The sequence below is a fragment of the Narcine bancroftii genome, chromosome 1, assembly GCF_036971445.1.
Source record: "Narcine bancroftii isolate sNarBan1 chromosome 1, sNarBan1.hap1, whole genome shotgun sequence".
NCBI lineage: Eukaryota > Metazoa > Chordata > Chondrichthyes > Torpediniformes > Narcinidae > Narcine > Narcine bancroftii.
In genome coordinates, this window is record NC_091469.1 from 321,537,136 (window position 1) to 321,554,585 (window position 17,450).

The following is a 17,450-nucleotide window of genomic DNA, read 5'->3' on the forward strand; positions in this document are numbered from 1 at the left end:
AGGAGAAGGAAGGGGAAGAAGGCATGATCCCCGGAGGATGCAAAGAACAAGAGATTCAGCACAAATTTGTTTTTTGTTCTTTAATTTATGTTCATTGTTTGTATTGGTGATAGAAGGGGGTTGTGGAGCCCCAACCAGAAAAGGGAAGCTCAGGACAAAATTTAATGCAGAAAACATAGTCTCCATTTTGAGAGAGAAAACGGGAGAAAAGAGCTGGTGAAGATTTATGGAGTCATTAAGTGAGGGAACGAAGTGGTGTTTATAATTTACCAGAGTCCAAAATAATGGAAATCAGTATTTAAACTGAAACCAGTGAGAAAATGTGTTTATGAACCACTTTAAATTGAGACAGACAATGCCGTGCACAAAAGGATGTAGTGTTAATAATCAGTTTAAGAATAGCGTTCCACACCTCATTGGACATTAAAAGGTTCAAATCTCGCTCCTAGGCATTCTTGATTTTAATTAACGAGGCTTGTCTTAAATTAGCCTCTTTGTCATAAATAAGAGATATTAAGCCTTTATAAGGAGGTTGCAGTTCAAAAAATGCGTCAAGAATATTCGGCTCAGGAATTCCAGGAAAATTAGGAATCTGGAATTGAACAAAATGTCTAATTTTTAAATATCTAAAAAAATGAGCTTTAGATAAATTAAATTTTACAACCAATTTTTCAAAGGATGCAAAATTGCTGTCAATAAAAAAAGTCTTAAAACATTTAATACCCAATCTATGCCACTCATTAAAAGCTGCATCTTGGAATTAAGGTTGGAAAATATGATTGGAAATAATGTCTAAAGTGAAACTGCCTCATTTTTATTGGGACACAAGTCCCTGATGTGACAAATGTATTGCTAGTAATGCCCCTTTAATTCATGAGTTCTGGACGTGCCCTTGCTTAGAAAAAATTTGGAAGGACATTTTTCAAACTCTATCAGTTATTTCTAAATTAAAATTTGAACTTAAGCCTTGAATAGCTCTTTTTTGAAATACTTTGTGATGATGTTAAACTAACTTCAATTGATTTTATCCTTTCCTTCAACTTGCAATTTTGATTAAATGGAAAGACAGTATTTCACCAACACATCCTCAATGGTTAAAGGATATTATGTCTTGTTTAAACTTGGAAAAAATTAGATATGCTGTCATTGATTCAAATATCAAATTCCAAATGATATGGGGCTCATTTATGGACTACTACCATGTGAGTTAGTGTTGATGTGGCATTTTGGCATGGTGCTGTTTTTCCCCAAGATTATGCCACTTGAATTGTCAACCTTCAATCTTACTGAGAGGAAGGGATTTAGAATATTTTTTTTTTTGTTTTCTTTTTAGTAAAATTCTATGTTTGTGCTATTGTACTTGTGAATTTCTACATTTGATTATTATTGTAAATTTTTTAGTAATTCTGTAGCACACATCATAATTGTATTGTTCATTCTTTTTTATATTTAATAAATATCAATAAAAATATTTTAAAAAGAAAATCTGTTTTGTGACAGTATGGAACTGTGGCAATGTTCACCCCTTTCTGGGTGGCATGATTAGCGTAGCATTTTTCACAATGCCGTGACAGCGCCATTGACCAGGTTTGTATCTGGTCTGTGAGAAGTTTGCGCTCTCTCCCGCGATCTGCGTGGATTTTCTCCCAGTGCTGCGGTTTCCACCCACCCTCCAAAATGCATGTGTTGGTAGGTTAATTGGGTATAATTAGACAGCATGGGTTTCATGGGCTGGAAGAGATTTCTATTATGCCTTATCATTAAAGTTATGAGTTCTCAAAATCATTTACCAGTGTCATTGCAAGCTTCCACCTATTCTCAATATTTCACTTTCCTCAAACTCTCTAGCATCTACATAAATCCACAAAAATCTCCGATTAAAGCCTAAACATCACCGATTGATTTTCCTTCCAAAATGTTCAGTCTCTCCTAGACTTCCTCCAGTCTCATTGAACAATGGCTGCTTCCCAATCATTCCACCACATCCATACACCAGTGTCAATGCACTCTGAAACTTCAGTGCAATGTTCACAAAGTAACTTTTGTCTCCATCTCCCACCGTTGCTCCTTTCGTACCATCTCTAAATTCATCTCCTTGACCCAGCTTTTAGTTAGTATGGCGTTCAAATATGTCAATTGTGCTGCAGTTACATAAAATTACACAATATTTAAGTACTACCTGTGATACTTACCCACTGTGGAAAAAATAAACTTATTGAACCGGGTGGCACGGTTGGTGTAGCAGTTAGTGTAACCCCTTTTCAGCGCTGTGATCGGGACCGGGATTCGAATCTCGCGCGGTCTGTAAGGAGTCGGTACGATCTCCCCCTGTCAAAATGGGTTTACTACAGGGTCTCCAGTTTCCTCTCTCCATTCAAAATGTACTGGGGGGGTTAAGTTACTTGGGTATAGATTGGACAGCCCTGACTCGTACGGTGAAATGGCCTGCAACTGTGCTGAATGTCCAAATTTTAATTTGAAATTAAGCAGAAGCATGCAAAATGACAATTCCAAAATGATCAATGTTCCCCGAAGTTTATAGAGTATGAAAAGTACAAACTAAAACCAAGGATGATTATCCTTCAAACTATCGTCAGCAGACATCAAAGTTAATTGTAGATAAGGATAGGTCCGGTCCTTGCGTTGAGGATCTAAATTGGAGAAAAAACAATTTTGTTCAAATGAAGAAGGATCTAGGAAGAGTGGATTGGGATAAGGTTTCTTCTTGCATGGATGTGTTCAGTAAGTGGAAGGCTTTCAATGGCGAAATTTTGAGAGTGCAGAGTTTTCAAGCTCCTACCAAGACTAAAGGCAAAGATAACAGGCACAGGGAACCTTGGCTTTCAAGGGATATTGGTGATCTGGTTAAGAGAAAGAGAGAGGTGCATAGCAGATATAAGCAACAAGGAGCAAATGAGGTACTAGAAGAGTACAGAAAATGTAAGAAAATATGAAAGAAGGAAATTGGAAAGGCAAAAAGGAGACACGAGGTTGCTTTGGTAGATAATACGAAGGTAAACCCGAAGGGTTTCTACAAGTATGTTAAGAGCAACAGGATAGTAAGGGACAAAATTGGTCCCCTAGAAAACCAGAGTGATCATTTATGCATGGAGCCTAATGAGATGGGGGAAGATCATAAACAGTTTTTTTTTGCATAAGTATTTACTCAGGAAATTGGCGTAGTGTATAAGGAAGGAGGGGTAATAAACAGAAGTGTCATGAAACAGAGGGAGATTAAGGAGGAGGAAGTGCTTGCTGCCTTTCGGCGGATAAAGGTAGATGAATCCCCTGGGCCAGATATAATATTCCCTTGTTCCTTGAGGGAGACTAATGTAGAATTTGCAGGGGCCCTCGTAGATATATTCAAAATGTCCTTAGCCATGGGTGTGGTGCCAGAGGATTGGATGGTAGCTCATATTGTCCCATTATTTACAAAATGGTCCAAAAATAAACCAGATAATTATAGCCTGCGAACCTGATGTTAGATGTTAAATAATTGGAAGAAGTTCTGAGTGATGGGATATGTAGGTTTTTGGATAGCCATAGGCAGATTAAGGACAGTCAGCATGGCTTTGTGCATAGTAGGTCATGTTTAATGAACCCTGTAGAGTTTTTTGAGAAAGGTACCAAGAAGGTAGGTGAAGGAAAGACTGTGGATGTTGTCCACATGGACATCAGTAAGGCCTTTGATAAGGTTCAACCTGGGAGGTTAGTTCAGAAGGTTCAAACATGAGGTATCCATGGAGAGGTTGTAAACTAGATTTGAAATTGACTGTGTGGGAGAAAACAGAGAGTGGTAATGGATGGTTGATTCTCAGATTGGACGCCTGTGACTAGTGGTGTGCCTCAGGGATCCGTGTTGGGACCACTGTTGTTTGTTGTTTATATCAATCAGCAAGTTTGCTGATGACACAAAGATAGAAGGTGTTGTGGACACCGAGGAAGTTTGCAGAGGGATCTGGACTAACTGGGAGAATGGGACAGTGTGGGAGATGGAGTTTAATGCAGACAAGTATGAGGTGATGCATTTTGGAAGAGCAAACCAGGAAAGGACAGACACAGTAAATGGTAGTGTGACAGATTATGTTGTGTTTGTATTGTATATAAGATATGTTTTTGGGAGATATGGTGTGGTAATTTTTTTTTAGTGTAGGTCACATACAAATGCTTCAAAACAGATCTCATTTAAAACACTGGAGATCTGCTCAAGCTGGATTGAACGGATCCTGGGGGCCTTTGCAAAAAAATTGGGGAGTGTCAAAGTGACTTCAAAAATGGATTGTTGTTTTGAAAAGAAACAGATGAAAGAACTCACAGGAGTAGATTCAGAGCCGCAGGCTGTCTGGGAGTACAGCTTGCTGTCCTAAGAGGGTCATGTGGTTTTTGCAAGCAGAAAGAGTTGAACAGCTTTTTCTTAGTGAGAGAGAGAGAGAGAGAGAGAGAGAGAGAGAGAGAGAGAGAGAGAGAGAGAGAGAGAGAGAGAGAGAGAGAGAGAGAGAGAGAGAGATCAGTTCTGCAGTTTTACAGTCAGCAGCAGCAGCAGCTGGGACTGGAACAGGACAAGCTGGAAAGCTTGTGGAAAACCCCATTTGGAAGACAGGTTGTGAGTGCTTAGTTCAGCCTGGTCAAAGCCCTTGTGGTTCATGTAAGAGAAGAGGACTGGCTGCCTAATGTTTCACCTGAAATAAGTTAAACAAAAGGGAACTTTGTGGTGACCTGAAAGAAAGAGGTTATCATCTGGAAAACCTTGAAGGGGTAAGTTTCTTCAGCAAGACACAGATGTGGCTGATTAGAAGGGACCAGTTTATGTCCTGGAGCAAAATATCTCTCTTTGAAAACTGGCAAGAACCTTCCTGAGCGGTAACCATTTAACTTTCAAGCACTAAAGCTGGTGAACTTCATAAATGTTAAATTCTGTGCACAATATAAGAATTGCCTGCAACCAGGGAACTTGGAGGAGTGAGAAGTGAGATTGGACTGTGAATCAAATAACTTTTCTGAACTTACATACACATTACATACAAGTGCGCTTAGAATTAGAAGGGGTTTAAGTTAGGTTACTTAAGTTTATAGTGATAAGTTAAAGTTTGATCCTGTTTTCATGTTTAAAGATAATTAAAAGCAACTTTTGTTTAAGTAACCATTTGCCTTGGTGAATATCTATTGTTACAGGATTTTGAGGTTCTCTGGGCCTGTAACAGTAGGGCACTGAGGAGTGCAGATAACCAAAGAGATCTGGGAATACATATACATTGTTCCACTAAAGTGGCGTTGCAGGTGGATAGGATTATAAAGAAAGCTTTTGGCATCTTGGCCTTTATAAGTCAAAGTATTGTGTATAGGAGTTGGGATATTATGTTGAGTTTGGTTAAGACATTTGTGAGCCCAAATTTGGAATATTGTCTGCAGTTCTGGTCGCCTAACTACAAGAAGGATATCAATAAGATTGAAAGAGTACAAAGAAGATTTTCTAGGGTGTTGCCATGTCTTCAGGTGTTGAGTTACAGGGAAAGATTAAACTGGTTAAGACTTTATTCCTCGGAGCAAAGAAAAATGAGGGGAGATTTGATTGAGGTTTACAAGATTATGAGAGGTATAGAAAGAGTGGAGGCAAGTAGGCTCTTTCCACTTAGTTTGGGGAAGATAAGTACAAAAGGACATGGCTTTAGGATTAAAGGGGAAAGGTTTAAGGGGAACTTCACTCGGGGAGTGGTAGGAGTGTGGAATGAGCTGCCATCTGATGTGGTGAATGTGGGCTCATGCTACATGGATGGGAGAGGTCTGGAGGGTTATGGAATGGGAGCAGATCAGAAGGACAAGCAGAATAATGGTTGGCATAGAGTAGAAGGGCTGAATGGCCTGCTATCTGTGCTGAGGCGTTCTATGGTTCTAAGTGCCAAGCACTCTTGTAACTGCAAACAGCACATAAAAAAGGCGGTGGATATATGTATTAAGCTGTCACACATAGTGATAGAGGCAGATAAAATCACAATGTTTAAAAGATATTTTGACAGGTGCATGGTGAATATGGGCCAAGACAGGTAATTGGGAGCAGTCAGGGCAGACAGCGTGGTCTGGCAGAACAAGTTAGCCAAAGGCTCTGTCCCTGTGCTGCAAAACTACGACTCTAAAGATGAACACAAGTTGAAATTGAGTGAAAAACAAGTTTTGTATAATTGTGATACGTTCCCCAAACATCCACTGTGAAAGGAAAACTGCTCTATTACTTGAATTGATATTAACATGGCTATTGCCACATGCTGTAGGGGTTTTCTCAAATACAACAGATACTGAGCAAACATTCTCCAAAAACCAAGAACTACATCGCAATAATGCTCTTGTGAACTTGATTTCATTCTCTAAATTATGTGTGATCGTTGTGCTGGATTTACCACAACAACATCCCCACACCGTCACAGCACATGACAACTGCCAACAGGCACATTGGTGGAGGACTCGGGGTTAGATGAAGATGTGGGGATGGGAGAGTTTGCAGTAAAAGGTGACTGGATGATGAGGACACAGTGGGCACAGAAGGGAAGGAAGGATTAGATGCCAAATGGACTGCATAAATGGGCCAGCTGCACTTGAGGGGATGGCAAGAAGAGGGGTAGATGTAGGGTATCAGTTAATATTGTCCTTTTCTGCAGAGCTAACAACAGCAATAATAGGGTCAGGGCAGCATTGAAAGAGGACCAACGACTAAGATATGACGTAGGCTCCCATTATAATACTCATTTAATCATGGAACTCTATTGCATATCACTAAAAGGAGCAGGAATACAGATCTGGAGGAGTTCAAACTTGTGTGAAAGGGTACCACTATTAAATACAATCAAACCCGCTTCCACCACCTCCAAGCTCGTTCCACTCTCTGAGTGAAGAAATCCCTTTAAACATTTCAACCTGAACCCATGTCATCTCATTCTTGTCTCACCCACCCTTAGTGGTAAAAAGTCTGTTTGCCTTTATCCTTTGGCCCTCATGCTTGTATACCTCCATCACGTCTCCCCTCATTCTATGACACTCCAGAGAATAAAGTCCTAACCGGTTCCATCTTTCCCTTCAATTCCAGCTTGTCAAGTCCCAACAAAATCTTTGTAAATTTTCTCTTTCAATCTTATTGATACCTTGCCTGTAGATAGGTGACCAAAGCTGCACACACCACTCCAAATTTGGTCTCTCCAGCATCTTAGACAATTTCACATCATCCAACTCTTATACTCAACCCATGGTTTATGAGGCAAATGTGCCAAAGGCTCTCTTTACAACCCTATCTCACTGTGACACCACCATTCAAGGAATTGTATTCCCAAATCCCTCTGTTTGACCACACCTCACAATGCCCTACCATTTACTGTGCAAGTCCTAACCTGGTTCATCCTCCAAAAACTCTACACCTCACACTTGCCCACATTAAATTTCATCTGCTATTTTGTAGCCCATTTTTCCAGGTGATCCAGATCCCACTGCAAGCTTTTAAAGTTTTCCTCATTCTCAAATACACTCCCAATCTTAGTGTCACCTGCAAATTTGCAGATCGTTGCAGTAGATGACAAAGATGGATACGACAGTGTCTAACAAAACATAACCCACTACAAACTCAAATTCAGTGCAGTTTGAGAAGGCAAAACTTCACTCCCAGATGAACTCAATGCTTTCTATGCCCAATTCAAACACAAGGACAAATAAGAACCATCATTGCACACTCCCATGTCCTCTTTTCTCTGTATCCGAGGATGACGTGCATGCTGCCCTCAGGAGAGTGAATCTAAGGAAAGCATCCAGCCCAGATGGAGGACCCAGCCAAGTATTAAAAATCTGTGCTGACCAACTTGCGAACGTATTCACAGATATCTTCAACAACCCACTCAGGTAGGGCATGGTGCCCACCTGTATCAAACAAGCAACAACCGTACCAATGCCCAAGAAGAGTGTGGTAACCTGCCTAAATGACTATCGACCAGCAGCACTCACATCAACAGTGATGAAATGTTTAGAAAGGCTCGTGTTGAAGCATATCAGCTCCTGTCTGAGTGGTGATCTGTTCCAATTGACCTATCATTGCAACAGATCTATGGCAAATGCCATCTCACTGGCTCTACACAGAGCCGTGGAACACCTGGACAGTAAAGATGTATACATCAGGCTGCTCTTTATTGACTACAGTTTGACATAACACCATCCACCCTTCAAAACTTATCAGAAAACTCCAAACCTGGGACTCAACACACAACTGTGTAATTAGATCCTGATTTACCTATCTCCAGACCACAATCAGTGAGGATTTGTAAGAACATCTCCTCTACAATCTCCATCAGCACCGGAGCATCACAGGGCTGTGTTCTTAGACCCCTGATCTAGTCATTTTTCACCTATAACTGTGTGGTTCGGTGTGACAATAACACCGTCTACAAATTTGCCGACGACACTACTGTATTGGGTTGTATAAAGAAAGGTGATGAGTCAGCGTACAGGAAGGAGATTGAACACTTGGCTGAATGGTGCACCAACAACAACCTCACACTCAATATCATCAAAACTAAGGAGCTGATTGTTGACTTCAGAAAGGGAAAGTCAGAGGGATCAGATGGAGAGAGGATGAGCAAACTTAATTTCCTGGGAGTCACTATCTCAGAGGATCTTGAAGAAAGCACGTCAGCACCTCAATTTCTTCAGGAGTTTGTGAAGACTAGGCATGATATCTGGCAAAATTCTACTGCTGCATGGCGGAAATTATCCTGAGCGGCTGCCTCACGGTCTGGTATGAGGACACCAATGACTGTGAAGCCCTGCAAAAGGTAGTGGACACAGCCCAGGACATCACAGGGAAAACTCTCCCCACTACTGAGTACATCTACAGGGAACGCTGCTGAAGGAGGGCAGCAGCAATCATCAAAGATCCTCACATCCAAGCACATGCTCTGTTCTCACAGCTACCATCAGGAAAGAGGAATCGGTGCCACAAGACTCGAAGCACCACGTTCAGGAACAGCTGCTACCCCACCACCATCAAACTCCTCAACCTTAAACTTAATCGAGGACATATTTAAGGACTCTACTTTTGCACTTCATTGATTTTTTTTCTCTCTGTATTTCACAGTTTGTTTACGTTTCTTTATTTGTTTACATGTGTACATTGTATCAGATTTTTTTGCACTCCCAATAAGTGGTAATTCTGCCTGGACTGCAGGATAAAGAATCGCAGACCCCTTTTACAGATCCCACTAAATTGGCGTATCAAAGACCCATGTTTAAAACCGGGTCAGGTCGGATCAGAGCATTCACACAGAACCAAGAAAAACCAGTTCAGCATGGCCTTTTAAGTGAGGATCCAACAAAAGGAAGAGGGACTGCAGTATTACAGCATCGGCGTCCTGGGAAGGTGGGTCAGCCTTTTACAATGGCGCTGATGTGAAACGCATTGTCTCTGATACTACCCTCCTTGGCAGGTAAGTACTGGGATGAAAATGACCCCCCCCCCATGTTCATCATATTCACACAGGTAAGTGAAGAGGTAAAAAGATGGATAATTTCCAAGGTTATTCTTGGACCCTTTCCAGTACCACATCCATGGATAAGGACATTTTAAATACATTTGCTTGGGTCACTACAATTTCTGCACTAGCTTCCTTCATGGTCTGAAGGAATATCTTGTTGGACCCTGGGGATTTATCCATTTTTATATTCATCAAGTTAGCAAGCATATCCTCCTCTGTAATCTGTATTGGATCCGTGATCTGTTTTGCTTCATTTCTATAGACTCAATGTCTGTGTTCTGAGCAAATACAAATGCATAAAGTCCATTTAAGATTTCCCCAATTCTTTCAGCTCCAGGGATAGATGATTATTCTGACCAATTTTACACCATGTTACCCTTATGCTCTTGCATATCTCTAGCAGCCCCTGGGATTTTCCTTCACCTTGTCTGCCAGAACCACCTCATCCTTTGTTGAGTCCTCCTGATCATCCATAAGTTTTTGCTTGCATTTCTTATACTCAAGCATCTCATTTATTGCTTACTGCCTGCATCTGTGATTCACCCAGTTTTAACTAGAGCCTCAATATATCTTGAAACCCAAGCATCCTAATACCTGTTAGTCTTGCCTTTAACTCTGACAGGAATATGCAAACTCTGTATTCTTAAAATTTCACCTTTAAAGTCCTCCCACTTAGCAAGCATACCTTTGCCAGAAAACCACACTTGTCAGAGTCCATCAAAATTTACCTTTATCCAATTTAGAATCTCAACTTGAGGACCAGATGTGAACTTTCCCACCACGTCTCTAAATTTTTTTTTAATTTAATTTTTTATTTTTCACACTATCAACCATACTGACCAAAATACATACAGACATTTTTATCTTGAATATATACAGTGTCATTTTCTCCCCTTTTTCCCCCTCCCTCTCCCCCCTTCCCATTTATTCAAAGTTCAATCTATAAGATACATTAAACCTGTTAAATAATCTCGTCACTTAATAAAAATAAACAGAAATTTTTATCTTTTACTTTTATATACTGAGTCAGTTCATTTCGTTGTCTTCTCCTGTCATTTTAGGTGATGGAGGTCCATGGTAGGATTTCTCTATTGTATTTCATGTATGGTTCTCATATTTGTTCGAATATTGTGATGTTATTTCTTAAATTATATGTTATTTTTTCTAATGGAATGCATTTATTTATTTCTATGTACCAGTGTTGTATTCTCAAGTTGTCTTCTAATTTCCAGGTTGACATAATACATTTTTTTGCTACAGCTAGGGCTATCATAATAAATCTTTTCTGTGCTCCATCCAAATCGAGTCCAAATTCTTTATTTCTTATATTACTTAGAAGGAAGATCTCTGGGTTTTTTGATATATTGCTTTTTGTGATTTTATTTTATATCTGGTTTAGATCTTCTCAAAATTTTTCCACTTTCTCACATGTCCAAATTGCATGTATTGATGTTCCCGTTTCCTTTTTACAGCAAAAACATCTGTCTGATACTGTTGGGTCCTATTTATTTAACTTTTGGGGTGTGATGTATAGTCTGTGTAACCAATTATATTGTATCATGCGTAACCTCGTGTTTATTGTATTTCTAAATTAATGGCATTACTGTGGTGTTATGTAATTACACCATTAGGTCACCAGGAGTCATCCCAGTGACCTTGTATGTCAAGCAGTTCAGAGCTACCGTCTAGTCTTCCAGGTTCGTCTTGCAGAGAAACAAGACCTCTTAGTGTACATATTAGTTTATTAAAGCTGTCTTATTCTCACACTGCTGGTGTGGTTAGTGTCAGTACAATTATAATCACTAGATCCAAAGTTTTCCCTCACACAGCTCCATCACCTACTCTGCCTCATTCTCTGAAAGATGATCCAGTAATGTTCTCTCTTGAGTTGGGGCATCCATAGATTGATTAAGTAAACTTTCCTGAACACACCTGACAAACTCTAAGATATCCAGCCCTCTTTTCATAGCACAGAATTGCAGGCAAAATGTGGAAAGTGAAAATGACCTATTACCACAACTTGATACAGTTGATTCTTGCAACTGTCTGCAATCTCTCAACAAATTTGCTCCTCTGTGACTATTTGGTGGTCTACCATTTACTTCAATTAATGTGGTTAATCCTTTCTCATTCCTTTTCTTTTCCAATATTTTTTTTATTGAAATTGAAATTCCATATCAAAAAATGCATATTAAAAGTCAAAAATAATGCATTACACTTAGATCATAGCATTTCATCCAAGGTATCCTGCATTCTCAAACAAATTATATGATAGTAATATTTTATTATAAAAAGAAAATCTAAGCCCACGACCAAAATTGAAGCTCTTTGTCAAAGAGAGGAAAAAAATCTTTACCATTCCTTAGTTCTAGCCATATGGCCTCAGTAGACGAGCCCTCCAATCTTCCATGATATTTTCCCAGACCACCAATATCATCCCTCCCCCTCCATCATGCCTTAAACCAGTCATTCTCACTGGGGACTACAGCACATTTAAGTGGGGCCACAGAATGAAATAATATTTTTTAATGTCATCGGTCGGACAGTACTGGGAAAGAAACCAACTAAACAACTGCTCTGCAGGGAAGGGGTTCTGAAAGAGATGGCTTTGGAGATTGTGGACCCATTGGCGATGATCTTTCAGAAATCAATAGACTTTGGAATGATTCCAGGGTTGGAAGGTGGCAAATGTGGTTCTGCTGTTTAAGACAGGTGGGAGACAGAAAAAAGGAAAATATAGCCCGATTAGTCTGACGTCGGTGGTTGGGAAGGTGTTGGATGAGATTATGAAATACTTGGAGATGCATGACAGGATAGGTCTAAGTCAGCATGGTTTTTTAAAGAGTAGATTCTGCCTGACTAACCTATTAGAATTTTTTTGAAGAAATATCGTAGGATAGACAAAGGGGAGGCCGTGGATGTTGTATATTTGGATTTTCAAAAGGCTTTTGACAAGGTGCCACATGTTAGGCTGCTAAATAAGATGAGGACCCATGGAATTATAGGGACGATATTAGACTGGATAGAAAATTGGCAGATGGGCAAGAAGCAAAGGGTTGAAATTAAGGGATCCCATTCAGGACAGCTGCCTGTAATGAGCGGTGTTCCGCAGGGGTCGTTCTTAGGGCCGCTGCTGTTTACAATTTATATTAATGATTTGGATTTATGGAATGAATGGCTTTGTGGTCAAATTTGCAGATGATACCAAGATAGGTAGCAGAGTAGGAACTGTTGAAGAAACAATAAAGTTGCAGAAGGAGGCAAAAATATGGCAGATAAGATACAATGTTGAGAAATGTACAGTTCTGCATTTGGCAGTGTAAATAAACAGGCTTAGTACTATTTGGATGGGGAGAAAATTCAGACCTCATAAGTGCAAAGGAACCCATTTCAAGAGGAATAGTGTATAAGAGTAAAGAAGTGTTAATGAGGCTCTATGGGGCACTGGGGAGACCTCATTTGGAGTAACTGTGTGCAGTTTTGGGCCCCCTATCTTAGAAAGGATGTGATGTTGTTAGAGAGGGTGCAGAGGAGATTTACTAGGATGATTCCCAGAATGCAAGAGGCTGGCTCATGGATTGTATTAATTGGAATATAGAAGAATGAGAGGCGATTTCGTGGAGATCTTTTGAATTTTGAAAGTTTTGGACAAAGTGGATGTAGATAAGATGTTTCCTTTGGTGGGTGAATCAAGGACAAGAGGTCACAGTCTTAAAATTATAAGTTATCCATTTCAAACAGAGGAAGAACTTCTTTAGTCAGAGGGTCGTGGATCTGTGGAACTCACTGCCGCATACAGCAGTGGAGGCCAGATCATTGAGAGAATTTAAATAGGAAATGGATAAGTATCTAATTAGTAAGGGTATCAAGGAATATGGGGAAAAGGCTAGAAATTGGCATAGTTCATTTTCGTGGAGAGTCATGGAACAGACTCGATGAACCTAATGGCCTACTTCTGTTCCTTTATCTTGTGATCTTGTGAACTTGGAGCAGAGTCCGAGAATGGCCATAGCCAAAAATGAAGGTTGAGAATGGCTGATCTAAACAACTATCCTGGAAACTTGGGCTGCCAGTCCTGCATCTCCTGCAACAAAGTCTCACTGATGGTCACAATGTCAGAATTCCATGAGCGGATCCAGGCATTTAAACTGCAATTATTTGGTTTATGGTCTGAGAACAAAGGGCAGGTGAAAAATTGAATAATTCAAAAATTTTAATATTTTATTTTTTAAAACAATTAGACATGCAGCACAATAACAGGCCATTTCTGCCCACAAGCTGTGCCACACAATTTACACCCTATTAATCTACACCCCCAGTGTGTTTTTGAAGAGAAGGAGGAAAACAGAGCCCCCCCCCGGAGAAAAGCCACGCAAACAAATGGGAAAATGTACAAACTCCTTACAGACAGCGTGGGATTTGAACCCGGGTCATGGCCGCTAGTTCTGTAAGGACGTTGCGCTAACCACTACGCCAACTGTGCTGCCCCAAAATTTTTAGATGTTGCAAATCCAAAAGGATAATTAATGCTACATATTTATTCATCTATAACTAAATATTACCTGCTATCATTTCAGCATCGACGGGCTGCATGTGTTGAATTAGAAATAAGACCATTATTTTTCGTGATATACAAAATGAATTGGACCCAAACATTGGAGCCATGATCTGGCATTGATACCAAAACTGGCGTGTGGTTGAGGACTGGAAGGAAAGATCTCTGCCGCAGGAATATTTTAATGGCTTGATGAAGCGGGCACAAGATATTCAGTCATTTGAGGGAAGGTGTGTAAACCAGGTGAAAAATAAACTGCATACTATGCAGTGTAGTGGAACAGAGGGCTTCTTGGAGTGCACATTCACAAATTCTTAATGATGACAGGATTGGTGGACAACACTTTCCTTATTCTAATATATCCTAATTTCAAAGTATCATCTTCCAAAAGCGTGAGCTACGATATTCCAAATTTTGATCTCTTCAATCCAATAAATCAAACTCTGTGGCTGTTACTTTATGTAGTTTTAATTTGTTGATAAAACAGATAAATATTTTGCATAGACTTTCATAATGATGAATAACAAAGTATTTACTCTATGATAGAGATATAAAATGTATATAAAGGTCAAACTTTAAAGAGATACATAACGATATTTAAAGAGATAAACAAATATTATTCAAAGAAAAATTTCTCATGATCACGCTTCCTTCATATCCGGTTGAATAATTGGCAAGTCGTTAGTCTGCGTGGATATTACGGCATATTATATTTTAGTCACTATGGTAGCACTACAAACAATAGTTCTCTTAAAGAGACAGGCAGAAATTAACTAAGAGTTAAAAAAAATCACAAGGTTTTAACCTTTACACACAGCTACAGTACAGCCTGAAGTTCTGATCACACTGAGGACTTGTAAGCACCAAAATAGGCAGAGGAAAATTTACAAGGATCTTGCTTCGAGAATTAATTATGAAGGGAACTTGATCAAAGTGATGTTATTGTTTTCTTTGGAGCAGAAGAAAACTGAGGAGAGATTTTTTTTTCAGTGCACAATTTTAAAAATAATTAGACATGCAGCATGGTTACAGGCCCTTCCGACCCATAAGTCTGTGCCACCCAATTAACCTACATTTTGAATGATAACAAGATGCCCTCAATACAAAAATAGTCAGGAAGCATTTCCCTTTGTGAGAGATTGACAACAAGAAGACTGAAGAGGAATATTTTCCTCACCCAAGATTTGAGTACAAGGAAGCAGAAAACTTATCACATTTGCTACATCTGGAAGTGTAAACTACAGGACTCTGCTCTGCGAAGTGGCCAAATGCATTGGAAATATAGTATAATGTAGATAAATGTGAGGTTATCCACTTTGGTGGCAATAACAGGAAGGCAGATTTCTATGTAAAAGCATCTATTTTGAGCCACCCAAAAACAGCAATTATTAAGAAAAAGCCCCAATGATTTTCTCTTCATTTCCTAGCAATAAAAAACTGTTGTTAGGAAAAAAACCCATATGTGTGTTTACTAAGCAGTTCCCTGTCTCTTCCAGTTAGGCTTTATCACTGATTAAACTAATTATTCAAAGCCATTTCCTAAGATGAAGCTTACAAAGGCAAAGCGCTAATGGCTTTGACAAACGGGCCGAAACTGTCAAGTTAGCAGTCTCCATTCATAAATAGTTTCCCGTGCTAATCCAGCTGATTAAGCCTTACATCCGTCAGCCGTGATTTGACTTGCCAATGGCAGTAGAGTGCACATATCAACTTTAAATGCGCCAGAAGAGTTTTGCTCCAATTCTACCTCAGCCGAGAAACTTCCCTTTGTGAATGCTGATGGCTTAATATTATTGCAAGACCGATCATTTACATGTGCTAATTAAAGACTAAATTTCGGTTATACAGATTGCGGATGTTACAGTGTATTGGAACCAATCTTTCCAGACTTTTGCTAATTTCATATGTAAGGAATGATTTCTCTTCTTTATGACTTGCATATGTGAATAAATGATTAACGTCAACTGTTTCCTTGTCTTAAGAAGTGTTAAACCAGGACTCAAAGAGATGTCTACTAGATTTGTATGGCAGTAAATGACTTAAAAACTGCACTGTTTCTCTGTGATTTTTGAATGAGATTCAATATTGACAAGGGTGACATGATCTACCTGACATCAAGATCCTTCATTCCCACTAACGTGACTTAATCAATGTGTTTAATATGCTGTATGGTCTGTGAATATTTCTTTTTTTGTTTTTGACAGCACGGACTATCACATTGGCATAGTCAGTGGTTTCTCGCTGGGATGATCTCTTTGAATGAAGTAAGAGGCCACAAGGAAACTGTGACTTGGACAGAGTAGAAGTGCACCTTGAGCCCGAACTCCATCACCGACTCCTGGGAGTATTGTGGTCCCCACCTCATACGAGGTTGATCTGGTTCCCTGCCGAGATCCGCAGAAAGTGAACATGAGGTAAGAACAATAAAGATAGAATTATGCTCATTGTTCCATAACTTGTTAGCCAGGGATTTTTTTTTTCTCTGTGATAATCAATGGAAGAATTCTTTCCGTGACATTTTTTTAAGAAAGAATCATTTAGGAAATCAAGCTGCATCTGTTACCTTGGGAAATTATATTGTTTATAGTTTAACTCAGAGGCTTGTTAATGGAACAGAGTACCTTCTGAGGCTTAATTTGAAAAAAACAGGCTACATCTGGGAAATTAAACTGTTACGCTCGAATTGGAAATCTGGCTACATCTGTTATCTCAAAATATTTAATTCTGGGAAATTTAACACCAGAAAAAGAAACAAATCCGAGAAACATTCAGGCAAATGGGGCAACTTATGGATAAAAGCGATGGGGATATCCCGGTATAACAAGTGTGGTATTTGCATCCAAACCATGGGAAAGATCACCTTTTTACAGAGTTAAAATGGCTGCACGTGAAGAATAAATATGGCCAGCAGGAAGGGGAGCGTGAAGCAAGAGAGCTTTTTCCGAGAAAGAGCAAATGACCTGGGAAGAAAGCTGCAGCTAAAGACTGCCACAATGAGATAATAAAAAGAAAGTAGTTTTCGGAATCCCAATTAATATCCAGCATATTGACCCCGGCCTTGCTTGGTAACCAAAGTGAAGCTCATAATGACTGGCAGCTCCCAGCCTATCTAGTGCCAACACTCCCTGTGCAGTATATATATATTTTTAAAGACTGAAATTAAATTTTTCTCCAGGAGTTACAGAAACTAACCCAGCTAAGTTAATTGGATGAGCTGGATATCAAACTAGAAAGTGCTAAGAGGAGGCTTCCAGGCATCACATCAGAAGCCCTGTAATATGCGTAACTCAATTGTGATCAATATTTAAATAAATAATAACGGGATATTTAAAGACCACAGATGGTTAAAAGTTAAATAAGAAACAGTCCAGCACACTCTACAAAATGTGAAACTG

General features: G+C 39.5%; 1 protein-coding gene across 11 annotated transcripts in view; it reads right to left on the reverse strand.

The window, feature by feature from the left end:
* ctnnd2b (catenin (cadherin-associated protein), delta 2b) overlaps window positions 1-17,450 on the reverse strand; it is a 1,542,927-nt gene that overhangs the window by 1,411,824 nt on the left and 113,653 nt on the right. The gene's annotated exons all lie outside the window — the stretch shown is intronic.